At 44.2% G+C, this 15,045-nt stretch overlaps 2 long non-coding RNA genes across 2 annotated transcripts in view; both read left to right on the forward strand.

Annotated features, from left to right (window-relative positions):
• The window catches only part of LOC309344016, an 805,887-nt gene extending 805,485 nt beyond the window's left edge, over positions 1–402 (forward strand). Inside the window, exon 3 of the long non-coding RNA XR_014157531.1 lies at positions 102–402. This is a non-coding gene — a long non-coding RNA (uncharacterized lncRNA). The remainder of the gene's footprint in view (positions 1–101) is intronic.
• A 7,531-nt stretch (positions 403–7,933) lies between these two features.
• Positions 7,934–15,045, forward strand: part of LOC309343995 — a 50,276-nt gene continuing 43,164 nt past the window's right edge. Inside the window, exon 1 of the long non-coding RNA XR_014157505.1 lies at positions 7,934–8,018. This is a non-coding gene — a long non-coding RNA (uncharacterized lncRNA). The remainder of the gene's footprint in view (positions 8,019–15,045) is intronic.

Genomic DNA, 15,045 nt, shown 5'->3' on the forward strand with positions numbered 1-15,045 from the left:
CTTCTGGGGGTTTTTAAATAAAAGTTATTTTGTACATCCTTTTGAATTCATTATACAGTGGTACCTCAGGTTACATATGCTTCAGGTTACAGATGCCTCAGGTTACAGACTCCACTAACCCAGAAATATTACCTCAGGTTAAGAACTTTGCTTCAGGATGAGAACAGAAATTGTGCTCCGGCGGCACGGCAGCAGCAGCAGGAGGAGGCCCCATTAGCTAAAGTGGTACTTCAGGTTAAGAACATTTTCAGGTTAAGAACGGACCTCCGGAACGAATTAAGTACTTAACCCGAGGTACCACTGTACAGTCATACCTCAGGTTACAGACGCTTCAGGTTGTGTTTTTTTCAGGTTACGGACATGCTGAAACCTGGAAGTACCGGAACGGGTTACTTCTGGGTTTTGGCGGTCGTGCATGCGCAGAAGCACTAATTAACGCTTTGTGCATGCACAGGCATGCCACTGAGGGTTGCGAACGTGACCCTACACGGATCACGTTTGCAACCTGAGCGTCCACTGTATATCATTTCCCAGTAAGCTTTAACCTTACTACAAGACCACCACATATGATAAAAAGAACCTTCTTTGAGGGAGGGGGTGTCCATCTATCAGGACATCTTGTTCTGACACCACACAGCTAGATGCCTATGTGAAGCCCAAAAGTGGGAGCTGCGCAAAGTACCGTATTTTTCCCTCTATAACACGCAGATTTTTTCTCCTAAAAAGGAAGGGGAAATGTCTGTGCGTGTTATAGAGCGAATGTGTGGTCCCTGGAGCCGAAAAATCAGGCAAAAATCAGGCAAAAAATCAAATCGCTGCGCTGCACGGAGAAGCGAAACCTGAAAAGAGGAAGTGGCTGCTTTCCTGCATTCTGCCTCAGGGTCTTACTGCCCACCCTCCTCTGTTTCGTTGCTGTTTGCTGAAACGGAACAAAGAGCAGGGAAAGCCCCACCCTCCAGGCAAGCAGAGGGGAATTCCTCTCTGTGCTGCTGGGGGAGAGGGAGAGAGAGGGGGGAAGGGAGAGAGGGGGGAGGGGGAGGGAGAGAGAGAGGGGGGAGGGAGGGAGGGAGAGAGGGAGGGGAGAGAGAGAGAGAGAGAGAGATGGCTGGCTTGGGTGGGGGGAAACTTTTGCCTTTCTTTTCTCCCTCCCGTTAAATCCCTCTCCTGCATTCTTAGCCAGCTGCTTCTCTGCACACCCCTCTCATGTCCCTTCTTTGTTTTTCCTTCGCTCCCCACTTAAAATGTGGTTACAAAGCATAGATCCACATGGATCCTCAGGATCTTTGCATTGGGTCACCCCAAATTCACCATCAGATCACATAGCATGTCCATGGCTACAGCCTGCAACAAAAAAATCACGCACCCACTGTTGCCTGGGGCTGCAATGGTGCAAAAACGTGGTTACAAAGCATGGATCCACAGGGATTCTCAGGATCTTTGCATTGGGTCACCCCAAATTCACCATCAGATCACATAGCATGTCCATGGCTACAGCCTGCAACAAAAAAATCACGCACCCACTGTTGCCTGGGGCTGCAATGGTGCAAAAACGTGGTTACAAAGCATGGATCCACAGGAATTCTCAGGATTTTTGCATTGGGTCACCCCAAATTCACCATCAGATCACATGTCTGTGGCCACAGCATGAAGCCCAAAAATGATACATCCACTGTTTCATTCAGAATGTTTTTTCCCTTGTTTTCCTCCTCTAAAAACGATGTGCGTGTTATGGTCAGGTGCGTGTTATAGAGCGAAAAATACGGTAGCCCTCTCCCGTCCTGTGATTCCCAGCAATGGGAATTCAGAGACATACTGTCTCCTACAGTGGAGAGAGAACATATCCATCATGGCTAGGAGCCACTGATAGCCTTATGAAGTTGCCTAATTTTTCAAATCCGTCTACATTGGTGGCTATCACTGCTTTTTCTGGGAAAGCATGTTCTCCTTCATGGAGAGCACGGGTTGCGGTGGGGTTAACAAGACACCTCGCTGGTGCCGGGTAGGTTAGTTTGGGTGTCCACTGTTGTGATTGGGCTCCTCTTGTCGTTGGGGAGAGTTTGTTGTTGCCAATTATTGATTGACAGCCTTAGGTTATATATTCTCTGCATGCAGCGTTGAGCTTCCTCTTTTCGCTGCGCACATCAGATCACCCACCCACCCTCCCTAATTTTAGGGCTTTTGCATTTGACCTTGCTATGCCTGTCATGGGGTCGTCTGCTTCTGGAGCGGGGGCCTGGTAGGAATTTTGTCCATTTGGCTGATTGGCTGGTGCCATTTGGTTTTTTGCCTACTGCGTAGCAAATCGCCACAACTTGTAAGGTTGCGGTTAGGCATTGGTTTTAGAAAATTGTTTATATATATATATATATATATATATATTAAAGTTTTTAAATATAAATGCACAAATAATAAACAATCTTACTTCTGTCACAAACATAGTTTCATCACTTCTTTGGACTCCCTCACGTCTCCCGCTCCCATTTACATCATTAAAAGTTTTTTTTTCCAAACAAATTATCAACTTGTTTACAATCTCATATCCACTCATTCAAATATAATCTAGCAATTCTTCCGAAAAAAATTTATATTTTCTTTAGTCTCACTTATCATCAAATTTAAATCTAATTTAGTGGTGGCCAATTTTTTATAATCTAGCATCCTTCTTAACATTCAACCAAATTACAATGTTTTTGTAGATACATCTTAAATTTCTTCCAGTCTTCCTCCATTTTCTCTTCTCCCAGGTCTCGGATTCTGCCCGTCATTTCGGCCAGTTGCATATAGTCCATCAGCTGCATCTGCCACTCTTCCAGTGTGGGTAGATCTTGAGTTTTCCAGTTTTTTGCGATGAGTATCCTTGCTGCCGTTGTTGCATACATAAAGAATGTTCGGTCCTTCTTTAACACCTTCTGGCCGACAATACCCAGAAGGAAGGCCTCTGGTTTCTTAGTGAAGGTATACTTAAATACCTTTTTCAACTCATTATATATCATTTCCCAGAAGGCCTTCACCCTAGGGCATGTCCACCAGAGGTGAAAGAATGTTCCTTCATTTTCTTTACATTTCCAACATTTATTATCAGACGAATGGTATATTTTGGCAAGTTTAACTGGGGTCATGTACCATCTATATATCATTTTCATTACATTTTCCTTCAGAGCATTACATGCGGTGAAGTTCAACCCAGTGGTCCACAACCTTTCCCAATCCTCAAACATAATGTTATGCCCAATGTCCTGCGCCCACTTTATCATAGCCGATTTAACCATTTCGTCTTGTGTATTCCATTTTAACAGCAAGTTATACATTCTAGATAGTACCTTAGTCTTTGGTTCTAACAATTCTGTTTCTAACTTCGATTTCTCCACCTGGAACCCTAACTTTTTGTCATTTTTAAAAACTTCTTTAATCTGAGCATAATGTAACCAGTCTCGCACCTTATCCTTCATTTTCTCCAAACTCTGCAATTTCCAATTGTCTCCATCTTTTTCTAATATTTCCCAATATTTTGGCCATTTGGCCTCCATATTGGGTCTTTTTCGGGCCTTAGCTTCCAGAGGCGAAAGCCACCTTGGAGTTTTATTTTCCAATAAGTCTTTATATTTTGTCCAGACATTGAACACTGCCTTCCTGACAATATGGTTCTTAAAGGCCTTATTGATCTTAACTTTGTCATACCACAAGTATGCATGCCAACCAAAAGCATTGTTAAAACCTTCCAAGTCCAATACATCAGTATCTTCGAGAAGTAGCCAGTCTTTTAGCCAGCAGAAAGCTGCGGCTTCATAGTACAGCTTTAAGTCTGGCAGGGCAAAGCCCCCTCTTTCTTTCGCATCAGTTAATATCTTAAACTTAATTCTGGGCTTTTTGCCCTGCCAGACAAATTTAGATATATCTTTCTGCCACTTCCGGAAGCACTCCGTCTTGTCCACATCAGATCACCCACCCAACCTCCCTAATTTTAGGGCTTTTGCATTTGACCTTGCTATGCCTGTCATGGGGTCGTCTGCTTTTGGAGCGGGGGCCTGGTAGGAATTTTGTCCATTTGGCTGATTGGCTGGTGCCATTTGGTTTTTTGCCTACTGCGTAGCAAATCGCCACAACTTGTAAGGTTGCGGTTAGGCATTGGTTTTAGAAAATTGGTTGGTGGAGGGGATGTGGATGTGGTTGGCTGTGCCTGCCCCTCCAATGCTGCGGCTGCTGCAGGGGTATTCCATTAAAGGAATCCAGGGGCTCACCATGCTTTTGTCTGCACCCCTGGCAAGGGGCTAGGGCCACGCAAGAGCCCCTGGGAGCATTTGGGGAGAGGTGAGGGTCTGGCACCCAGCTCCATTTTCTCCCCAAAATGTTTTCCCTTGCTGACTTTGCAGGTTTGCGGACGTCAGTTCTGTCCCTGGGCAGGGACAGATAGTCACAACCAATGCCTAAGCTACTACTCGCATTTTGTATTTTAATAAAGTTATGGCCAAAATTATGCCATAAACAAAACCTTAAAACAAAACAGAACCTTAAACAAAAGTTCCTGTGTGAAGTGTGAATTAATTTGGGGGTGGCTTGGGGACCTCAACACGCAATGAATTCTGCATGGAAAGAAGCACTTTCTTTTGTCTGGCGGGAATCATCGAACCTTCAGCTTGATCGGATGTCCCCAAGCCTTAATGTTATGGGAGAGGGTGAAAATGGATGCTCACCGCTTCCCTGATGGGCATCAGTTGCAAACCTTCACTCTCCGCCTCCTTCCCAGCCAGCCACATCCGCCCGGTTACCGGCTGAGTGGAAATGCCGTTACAACCATAGGGGCATTACCTCCCGACCAGTAGCTGGGTTCAAATGAGCCAATCAGGACCCAGGGCTTTGAGAATTCCTTTACTGTTCACAGCCAAGACCAGCTGAGCAGCAACACCTAAAAGGGCCAGTTGTGCTAAAATCCTGGCTCGACCTGCAGTGGTTTCAGCCCCCCCCCAAAAAAAGGTAAAGGACCCCTGGACGGTTAAGTCCAGTCAAAGGCGAATATGGGGTTGTGGCGCTCATCTCGCTTTCAGGCTGAGGGAGCCGGCGTTTGTCCAGAGACAGCTTTCTGAGTCATGTGGCCAGCAGGACTAAACCGCTTCTGAGGCAATGGGACACTGTGACGGAAACCGTTTACGTTCCCACCACAGTGGTATCTATTTATCTATTTGCACTGGTGCGCTTTCGAACCGCTATGTTGGCAGGAACTGGGACAGAGCAACAGGAGTTCACCCCTTTGCAGGGATTCGAACTGCCAACCTTCTGATCGGCAAGCCCAAGAGGCTCAGTGGTTTAGACCACAGCACCACTAGAGTCCCTCCAGCCCTCCAGCAGGAGGCTGAAATGGATATGCACCCAATGCCTGAGCCAAAGACCCACTGACACCTGTAATCAATAAGGTTGTGGCCATTTTCAATCCCATTGGTTGTCTACCTGAGTCTGTTCTGCCACAGGTCAGCTGGTCGCTGGCTTGGGGGTGGGGAGGATAGCTCTGTGACTGGGCCCGCAATCTTTTCCTCACTTTATTCACACCATGAGTAATTTTACACACCTCTATAACATCCCCACTTACTTGCCTTTTCTCTGAACCAAAAAGCCCTAAATGTTGCAACCTTTCCTCACAGCTTGCTTCATCCCCTCAATCTTTTTGCTTCCTCATTTCTGAACCTTTTCCAGCTCTTACAATACCCTTTTTGAGGTGAGCATACCAGAACAGTTCATAGTACAGTATTCCAAGTGTAATCACACCATAAGGTAAAGGTAAAGGGGCCTCTGAGAGTTCAGTCCAGTCGTGAATGACTCTGGGGTTGCAGCGCTCATCTCACTTTACTGGCCGAGGGAACTGGCGTTTGTCTGCTTCTGCAGACAGTTTTTCTGGGTCATGTGGCCAGCATGACTAAGCTACTTTTGGCAAAACCAGAGCAGTGCACGGAAATGCCATTTACCTTCCTGCCAGTGTGGTACCTATTTATCTACTTGCAGTTTGACGTGCTTTCAAACTGCTAGGTTGGCAGGAGCTGGGACTGAGCAACGGGAGCTCACCCCATCGCGGGAATTTGAACCACCGACCTTTTGATCAGCAAGCCCAAGAGGGTCAGTTGTTTAGACCACAGTGTCCCATAATCACACCATACGTTTGTATTAATAGCATTGTGATAATGGCAGGGTTATTCTCAATCTACCTATTTCACAGCTGCCACATGCTTTTTTGACATCTTCATCAAGCTATCCGCTACAAGCCCAAGGTCTCATTCCTGGACAGCCAGTATGAGTTAACCCACCCCATGAGCATATATGTGAAATATAATTCCCCCCCCCCCAAATTGTGCATCACTTTGCAGTTGCATTTACCATTTTACTGTTTTAACTACCCTGTTAAGAAGCAGTTCTTTTGTTTCTGGTTCTAACATGTAATTAAGAACTGCGTTTCCTGTTACTGAGGCAACACTAACTTCCTCTGTTTAGCAATGAAAACGAGAGTTGCTAAGAGTCTGGACATGAGTAATTAATTAAGACACATAATTATACAATGTTCCGCTAATAAAATTCTAGTTCTTTCATAAAACTGAATCATCCAACAATACAATTCAGAGGTCTTTGAAATAAATATAAAACTATGAAATATTAGTTCTTTGTATACTGAGCCAACCAGAAATGGAGTAACCACCCATTTTCAGTTGTAATAATTTCAAAGTACAGTGGTACCTCGGGTTACATATGCTTCAGGTTACAGATTCCGCTAACCCAGAAATAGTGCTTCAGGTTAATAATAATATAATAATAATAATTTATTATTTATACCCCGCCCATCTGGCTGGGTTTCCCCAGCCACTATGGGCGGCTTCCAACTGAATATTAAAAACAGTACAGCATCAAACATTAAAAACTTCCCTAAAGAGGGCTTCCTTCAGTTGTCTTTTAAAAGTAAAATAGTTGTTTATTGCTTTGACATCTGCTGGGAGGGCGTTCCACAGGGCAGGCGCCACTACCGAGAAGGCCCTCTGCCTGGTTCCCTGTAACCTTACTTCTCGCAATGAGGGAACCGCCAGAAGGCCCTCGGCGCTGGACCTCAGTGTCCGGGCTGAACGATGGGGGTGGAGACGCTCCTTCAGGTATACAGGACCGAGGCCGTTTAGGGCTTTAAAGGTCAGCACCAACACTTTGAATTGTGCTCGGAAATGTACTGGGAGCCAATGCAGATCTCTCAGAACCGGTGTTATGTGGTCCTGGCGGCCACTCCCAGTCACCAGTCTAGCTGCCGCATTCTGGATTAATTGCAGTTTCCGGGTCACCTTCAAAGGTAGCCCCACCTAGAACGCGTTGCAGTAGTCCAAGCGGGAGATAACTAGGTTAAGAACTTTGCTTCAGGATGAGAACAGAAATCAGCCTCTGGCACCACGGCAGAAGCAGGAGGCCCCATTAGCTAAAGTGGTATCTCAGGTTAAGAACAGTTTCAGGTTAAGAACGGACCTCCGGAACGAATTAAGTACTTAACCCAAGGTACCACTGTATATACTTCACATTCATTCAGGGAAAATATGTTTTATAGGATGGTGAATTTGTGGCTCTCCAGATTCTGGACTACAACTTCCATCAGACATTGTGGCCAACAGCAAAGTTGATGGGAGTTGTAGTCCCAACAACTGAAGGACCACAGATGAATATCTCTGCCTATGATCTCCCTAAACTATGAAGCTCTTCCAGCAAGTTGGGGGGGGGGGAGCAGACTTCATCTGAATTAAAGAGAAAGTGGTGGCAGAACAGGGACTTCCTTCCCCTGCACACAAGAACAATAGTGGGCCAGAGAAGGTGTTTTCTGCATGTGCTGTAGAGGAAAGTGGGGGCAATTGGGGCTCATCAACCTGGGAAGTTTGCCCATCTAGGAGAAGGAAAACTCTGATCCTAAGCCTTCCTCCTCTGCCTTACAGGATATCTTTGGGAGAAAACAAGGCCAAGGGGTTCCCAGACTGTGGTCAGGTGACCACCAGTATCCTGTGAACTTCATTCAGGTGAATTTTAATCTGTTTCAGTATTTTAACTTCTTGTATGTTCTGAAGCATTGTTGTCACTCTTTCTTGATTTTATCGTTTTATCTCTACCAAGTGGCATATACATTTTATGAAACAAAAACGGACAAATAAATGTATTTTGCTCTTTTTCTTTCTCATGTTGCATTACTCTTTGGATTCTGGGGAATGCAAACTGTGATGCAATAAAATATAAGAAAGAAAAGAAGCAACAAAAGTACAATGGTAAATCATACAGCATGCAGCACACTGCATGCCAATTGCTGTGAGAAGCAGAAAAATATTAGCTGGTCTGCTAAGATCAGCAGCAATTTTCAAGTAGTCCATGGTGGCGGGTGGGGAGTGGAGTTTGAGAACTAGTGCTTTAGGCCAATAATTTCTGTAAAGTGTTCTGCAGGTCCACCAAATCTACTTGTGCTTGTTATGTAATAACCTTTTATGTTATATATAGGTTAGGTTAATTGCGTACAACTGTGATACATATAATTTTAACAGCAGTGCTGCAGGTCAGGAGTCATATGTAATTTGCCTAAGTGCTCATGAAAGACACTGTATAATTATATTTTTATAAAGGAAGTTCAGAGACGTTTACAGGTCTTCTTCTCGTGGTGGAACCTTGCCAGATAGAGGAGATGCCAGTATCCAACACAATTTGGCCACAGTCTGGAAAACATTTCCAATGTTGGAGGCTGTGGAGTGTCACGATTATCATTGTTGCATCAGTACAGACCTCTGCGTAAATGCTCAGATGCTGACGTCATTGCTGAAGCTTCCAAACCTGACCAGAATCCCTTTGGTTAAGCAAGTTCTCAGGATGAGCCAGGTAGACGACATCTGAAATAAAAGATTGGCGTCCATTCCAGAAGCTTGGAAAAATCCGGACTACAAAATTGCACTGCTCCCTAGAGCAGAGCAAACGAGGTCCGCCCATTCACAGTGCTGAAAGCAAATTCTATCTCATACTTTATGGGGCCATTTTTACTTCCTGTTATATATTCTCAGTCTTCAGGTCTTTGTTTTTCAAACAGAAGTGCTGAAATCATTTGTGGGTTCAGAAATTAGGAAGAGAGATGGATTGTGTCATATGTTTCATCCTCCCATGGAGTCAGGATTATACCAGTTTGAATAATCTTAGTGGTTTGCTCGGTCTAGCAACAATGTGACTCAAACAAAGGGACTTACAAAATTTCCTTAGGACTACATTTTTTTTTTAATACAACAACTATGTAATGACTCCATCCATTAACTCTTTATATGGCTGCTAAATGGAGAAAAGAAATGGAAGCAGGGAGAGATTTTACTTTCTTGGGCTCCATGATCACTGCAGATGGTGACAGCAGCCACGAAATTAAAAGACGCCTGCTTCTTGGGAGAAAAGCAATGACAAACCTAGACAGCATCTTAAAAAGCAGAGATATCACCTTGCTGACAAAGGTCTGTATAGTTAAAGCTATGGTTTTCCCAGTAGTGATGTGTGGAAGTGAGAGCTGGACCATAAAGAAGGCTGATCGCCGAAGAACTGATGCTTTTGAATTATGGTGCTGGAGGAGACTCTTGAGAGTCCCATGGACTGCAACAAGATCAAACCTCTCCATTCTGAAGGAAATCAGCCCTGAGTGCTCACTGGAAGGACAGATCCTGAAGCTGAGGCTCCAATACTTTGGCCACCTCATGAGAAGAGAAGACTCCCTGGAAAAGACCCTGATGTTGGGAAAGATTGAGGGCACAAGGAGAAGGGGACGACAGAGGATGAGATGGCTGGATAGTGTTCTCGAAGCTACCAGCATGAATTTGACCAAACTGCGGGAGGCAGTGGAAGACAGGAGTGCCTGGTGTGCTCTGGTGTATGAGGTTACAAAGAGTCCAACACGACTGAATGACTAAACAACAGCATGTAATGACTCCATCCATTAACCCTTTAAATGGCTGCTAAATGCTCCTTTCTTAATTACAATGATCCACTCCTATTTCTTAACAGCCCAAGGGCCTCTTCATATATCACCATAGCAGTGCAAGACCTGCTTTCCTGTAGGTTTGTCCCACACCACTAAGCTAATGTTTGAAGGTCCATACCCACGTAGGTGGAGCCATTCATGTTAGGCACCTCCCATACATACAGGTGGCAACTGGGTGGGAAGGAGTCATTTGGTCAGCTTCCAGATGTTACTGTGAGGGCACAGGAAAAAGTCACAGCGGTAAGCCTTCTGCACTAAGGTAAGGCATAAAGTGGCCCCAGATGACCTATATTTCTTCAGAAGTCAACAAAACCATGCTGGATTTCTCCACTTCTGCACTAGAACTTGTATTTGTCTTGACATTCAGCTTTCTGGGAATCTTAACTTTTGAACATTTTGTTATTAAGCTCCTAGTCCACATGGCCAAACCATCATGTATGGTAGAGCTTCTGAGGTGCCACTACAGAAAACACCCTGTCTCAAGTCACTGCAGTTACGGGAAGGACCTCTCAAGGAGATTTCAGTGCTTGGGCAGGTTGTTGTTATGTTGTTGTTGTTGTTGTTGTTGTTGTTGTTGTTGTTGTTGTTGTTGTTTTATTTAATTTACAGTGGTACCTTGGGTTACTGACGCTTCAGGTTATAGACACTTCAGGTTAAAGACTCCACTAACCCAGAAATACAGTGGTACCTCGGGTTACATACGCTTCAGGTTACATACGCTTCAGGTTACAGACTCCGCTAACCCAGAAATAGTACCTCAGGTTAATAACTTTGCTTCAGGATGAGAACAGAAATCGCATGGCGGCAGCAGGAGGCCCCATTAGCTAAAGTGGTGCTTCAGGTTAAGAACAGTTTCAAGTTAAGAACGGACCTCCGGAACAAATTAAGTACTTAACCCGAGGTACCACTGTAGTACCTCAGGTTAAGAACTTTGCTTCAGGATGAGAACAGAAATCATGCTCTGGTGGCGCAGCGGCAGCAGGAGGCCCCATTAGCTAAAGTGGTGCTTCAGGTTAAGAACAGTTTCAGGTTAAGAACAGACCTCCAGAACGAATTAAGTTCTTAACCCGAGGTACCACTGTATATATACCACACTATACCCGGAGGTCTCAGGGCAGTTCACAGAATAAAATCAAGATATAGAACCACAAAATACATAATAAAAATAAAAACAACAACCCAATAGCCCCCCCCCCACAAAAAAACCACATTTGAAAAGGGCACAGGGTGTAGATCAGATCAACCAAAGGCCTGGTTAAAAAGGAACGTTTTTGCCTGGTGCCTAAAGGTATATAATGAAGGCTCCAGGTGAACTTCCCTGGGGAGAGCATTCCACAGACGGGGAGCCACTGTAGAGAAGGCCCCGTTCTCATGTTGCCACCCTCTGGACTTCTCAAGGAGGAGGCACACGAAGAAGGGCCTCAGAAGATGATCTCAGGGTCTGGGTAGGTTCATATGGAAAGAGGTATTGCGACCCCGAGTCTCTGAAAGCTTTATAGGTCAAAACCAGCACTTTGAATTGGGTCCAGAAACTAATTGGTAGCCAGTGCAGTCAGACCGGGATCAGTGTAATATGCTCAAACCGTCTTGCTCCGGTGAGCAACCTGGCCGCCAAATTCTACTCCAGCTTAAGTTTCTGAACCGTCTTCAGAGGCAGCCCTACGTATAACGCATTGCAGTAATCTAATCTTGATATAGGTTGATATAGGAAGAAGCACTCCTCCTAGTATTTGAATCCCAAGTCGTCTAGGGCTTGATATGTTCAGCAGCAACACCTTGAATTGGACTTGGGAGTGTACAGGCAATCAATGCAGACCTCATAACACCAGTATTATATGGTTAAGACTGGCTATTTTGCCTAATCCTCAGGTGTCACATTCCATATGTGTCAGAGCTCCAGGCTATCTACAAGGGTATATCTATGCAGAATGCACAATTTGGAAGTAAGACATGTATAAGACCACTGCTCAGTGGTACCTCAGTTTAAGAACAGTCCGGTTTAACAAAGATTTGGTTTACAAACTCCGCAAAACTGGAAATAGTGTCTTGGTTTGAGAACTTTACCTTGGTCTAAGAACAGAATCAGAACGGTGGAAGGGCACCGGCGATGGGAGGCCTCATTAGGGAAAGCACGCCTCGGTTTAAGAAGGGTTTTGGTTTAAGAACGGACTTCTGGAACAGATGAAGTTCGTAAACCAAGGTACCACTGTACTTGGAAAATGTTAAGAGTGATAGAAATAACAAAACAAATGGAAGCAGACCTTTATTCACAGCATATTGCTTGATTTAGATATCATCTAGCTAGAGGTCATCACACCCCCTTACCCCAGGGCAGGGTGGCAAAACGGCCCCTTTTCACTTCCTGGCCCCCTTTCATAACCGGCTTAACTTTAGTTGCCAAAGCATGTTTCTCTTCAAAGGAAGGTTCCTGCTTTGTTTACTTTCTGTGTCTTCTTCCTAGCAACTATTTTAAGGGCTCTCCTGTTTCATCAACTCCACATTCTGCATGTTGAGTTTCAAGTAGGACATGTGTTGGTTAACATCTGAATACATTCTCAAGAAATGGTCAGGCTGGACCATAAGGGTCTTGTGTAGATTTATGAAAAAAGTAGTGGGAGCAGCTCTTGGGGGTTTCAGGTAGAGTTCTGGAGACGCCCTACTGTGATCTAAAGCCCTTCTCCACGAGTTTTAAGTAGGTATATACCGAATTACAATGTTGGGAATCCAGGCTAGGTTATGTGGTTTCATTTTGAATTTCATCCTTAATTCCCCATTTTCCCCTTCATCCATTGCTGTTTGTTCCACTGCACCTTGAAGGATGTGGGAGAGATATGCTTTGGTCGGCAAATTCACTCTATTCTCTAGCACCAGGTATTCTCCACCCTGCCTTTCACCTTTTTGCAAGAGAGCGTTTCTTTCCTTGTGGAGGTAGCAAGTTATTTGTGTTACTGATGATGATGATGACGATGACGATGATAAATAATAATAATAATAATAATAATAATAATAATAATAATTTATTTATACGCCACCCATCTGGGTGGGTTTCGCCAGCCACTCTGGGCAGCTTACAACAAAATATTAAAATACAATAATTCATCAAATACTAAAAGCTTCCCTAATCAGGGCTGCCTTCAGATGTCTTCTAAAAGTCAGATACTTGTTTATTTCCTTGACATCTGATGGGAGAGTGTTCCACAGGGCGGGTGCCACTACTGAGAAGGCCCTCTGCTAGGTTCCCTGTAACTTTGCTTCTCGCAGTGCGGCAAACACCAGGAGGCCCTCAGAGCTGGACCTCAGTGTCCGAGCAGAATGATGGGGGTGGAGATGCTCCTTCAGGTACACTGGGCCGAGACTGTTTAGAGCTTTAAAGTTCAGCACCAACACTTTGAATTGTGCTCAGAAACATACTAGGAGCCAATGCAGGTCTTTCAGGACTGGTATTATATGGTCTTGGTGGCTGCTCCCAGTCACCAGTCTAGTGACTGTCGCATTCTGGATTAGTTGTAGTTTCCGGGTCACTTTCAAAGGTAGCCCCATGTAGAGCACATTGCAGTAGTCCAAATGGGAGATAACTAGAGCATGCACCACTCTGGCGAGACAGTCCATGGGCAGGTAGGGTCTCAGCCTGTGTAGCAGATGGAGCTTTATAATCACCCTATATAGCGTGGACTAGTATATTTGAAAACTAAAAATGAATTCATCCTGGCTCCTTAAATCTTATGTTAGAGCATAAGTAAATAATGCAAGCAGCCCCATGCCAAATCCCCCTAATAATATCTAGGACAGCATGTCCCATGCACTGGCATCACTACATTGAGAGTACCAACTACTGGTAGTAGAGGCAGGGAAACACCCAGAGTTGTGATGTTAGAGCATGAGGCAAGTTGTACTAGACCAGGCCTGCTCACCAAGCACAATGCACCCAACTAATCATGCAATGTAGCTTCCCAAGTGCTTGGCAGGTCTTCTGCAAGGCCACACAAGGTGGTGGAGATCCTGGTGGTCCACCATACAGGTTCAGTGGGTTGCATTGGGCTTAATGAACCAAAAGTTGTGCTGGCCTGTTATTGGAAGAGCCGTAGCTCAGAGGCAGAGAATTTGCTTCGTATGCAAAAGCTTCCAGGTTCAATCCCTGGAATCTCTAGATAGTCAGGGGAAAATAACAGTATTCTTATTCTTATTCTTATTCTTATTATTCTTAATTTTTATTCATTTTTTAATATATCATTTTCAATAGTCATTCAACATAAGCTACATCTTATGCAGGTTTTTTTTTGGACTTCCATCAACCACATGTGAAAATTTTCCAATTTTTTCACTTAATTTACATTTCTTAATTTCACTGTCGCTTTTAATGATCTTATCTATTACTCTCTCATCATAGCCTTCCTCACAGTATTTCATATATTCCGCCTTACAAAACTTCTTGCAGTCCTACTAGCGTAATCTGTTGATTACAGTTGCTTTTCAAATAGTTCGCATATTTATTCCAGTCTTCTGAGAATCTCTGGTCCCGCAGGCTTCAAATCCTTCCTGTCATCTTATCTAATTCTGCATAGTCCATTAATATAATTTATTTTTATTATGTGTTTTATATTTTTATGTGATGAACCATCCTGAAATTTCCCGATGATGGATAGCATCCAGCAGGCTTCCTCAAACTCAGATGTTTTTGGCCTACAACTCCCATGATCCTTAGCTAGCAGGACCAGTGGTCAGGGATGATGGGAATTGTAGTCTCAAAAATATCTGGAGGGATGAATTTGAGGAAGCCTGGTACACAGATTTAATAAATACTACTACTAATAAAACACTTTGCAGTTTCCTACTAAACCCTGCTCTCTCATCTTACTCTCCTGCTTGAGGCAGCCATGGAAAAATCTTCCACCATGCAGGCTTAGAATCCAAAGCCATCCTTGTAAATATGAAGAAAATGTAAGCAACAAACCTTTTTTTCTTTACCAATGGTACCTCCATGTTTTGTTTGGTTTTTAACCATTTTAAGCAATGCTAGCGATGTTTGAACGAGATAAAATGGGTGGTGGGTAGCT

This window comes from Podarcis erhardii, assembly GCF_964252035.2.
Source record: "Podarcis erhardii genome assembly, chromosome: 6".
Lineage (NCBI taxonomy): Eukaryota > Metazoa > Chordata > Lepidosauria > Squamata > Lacertidae > Podarcis > Podarcis erhardii.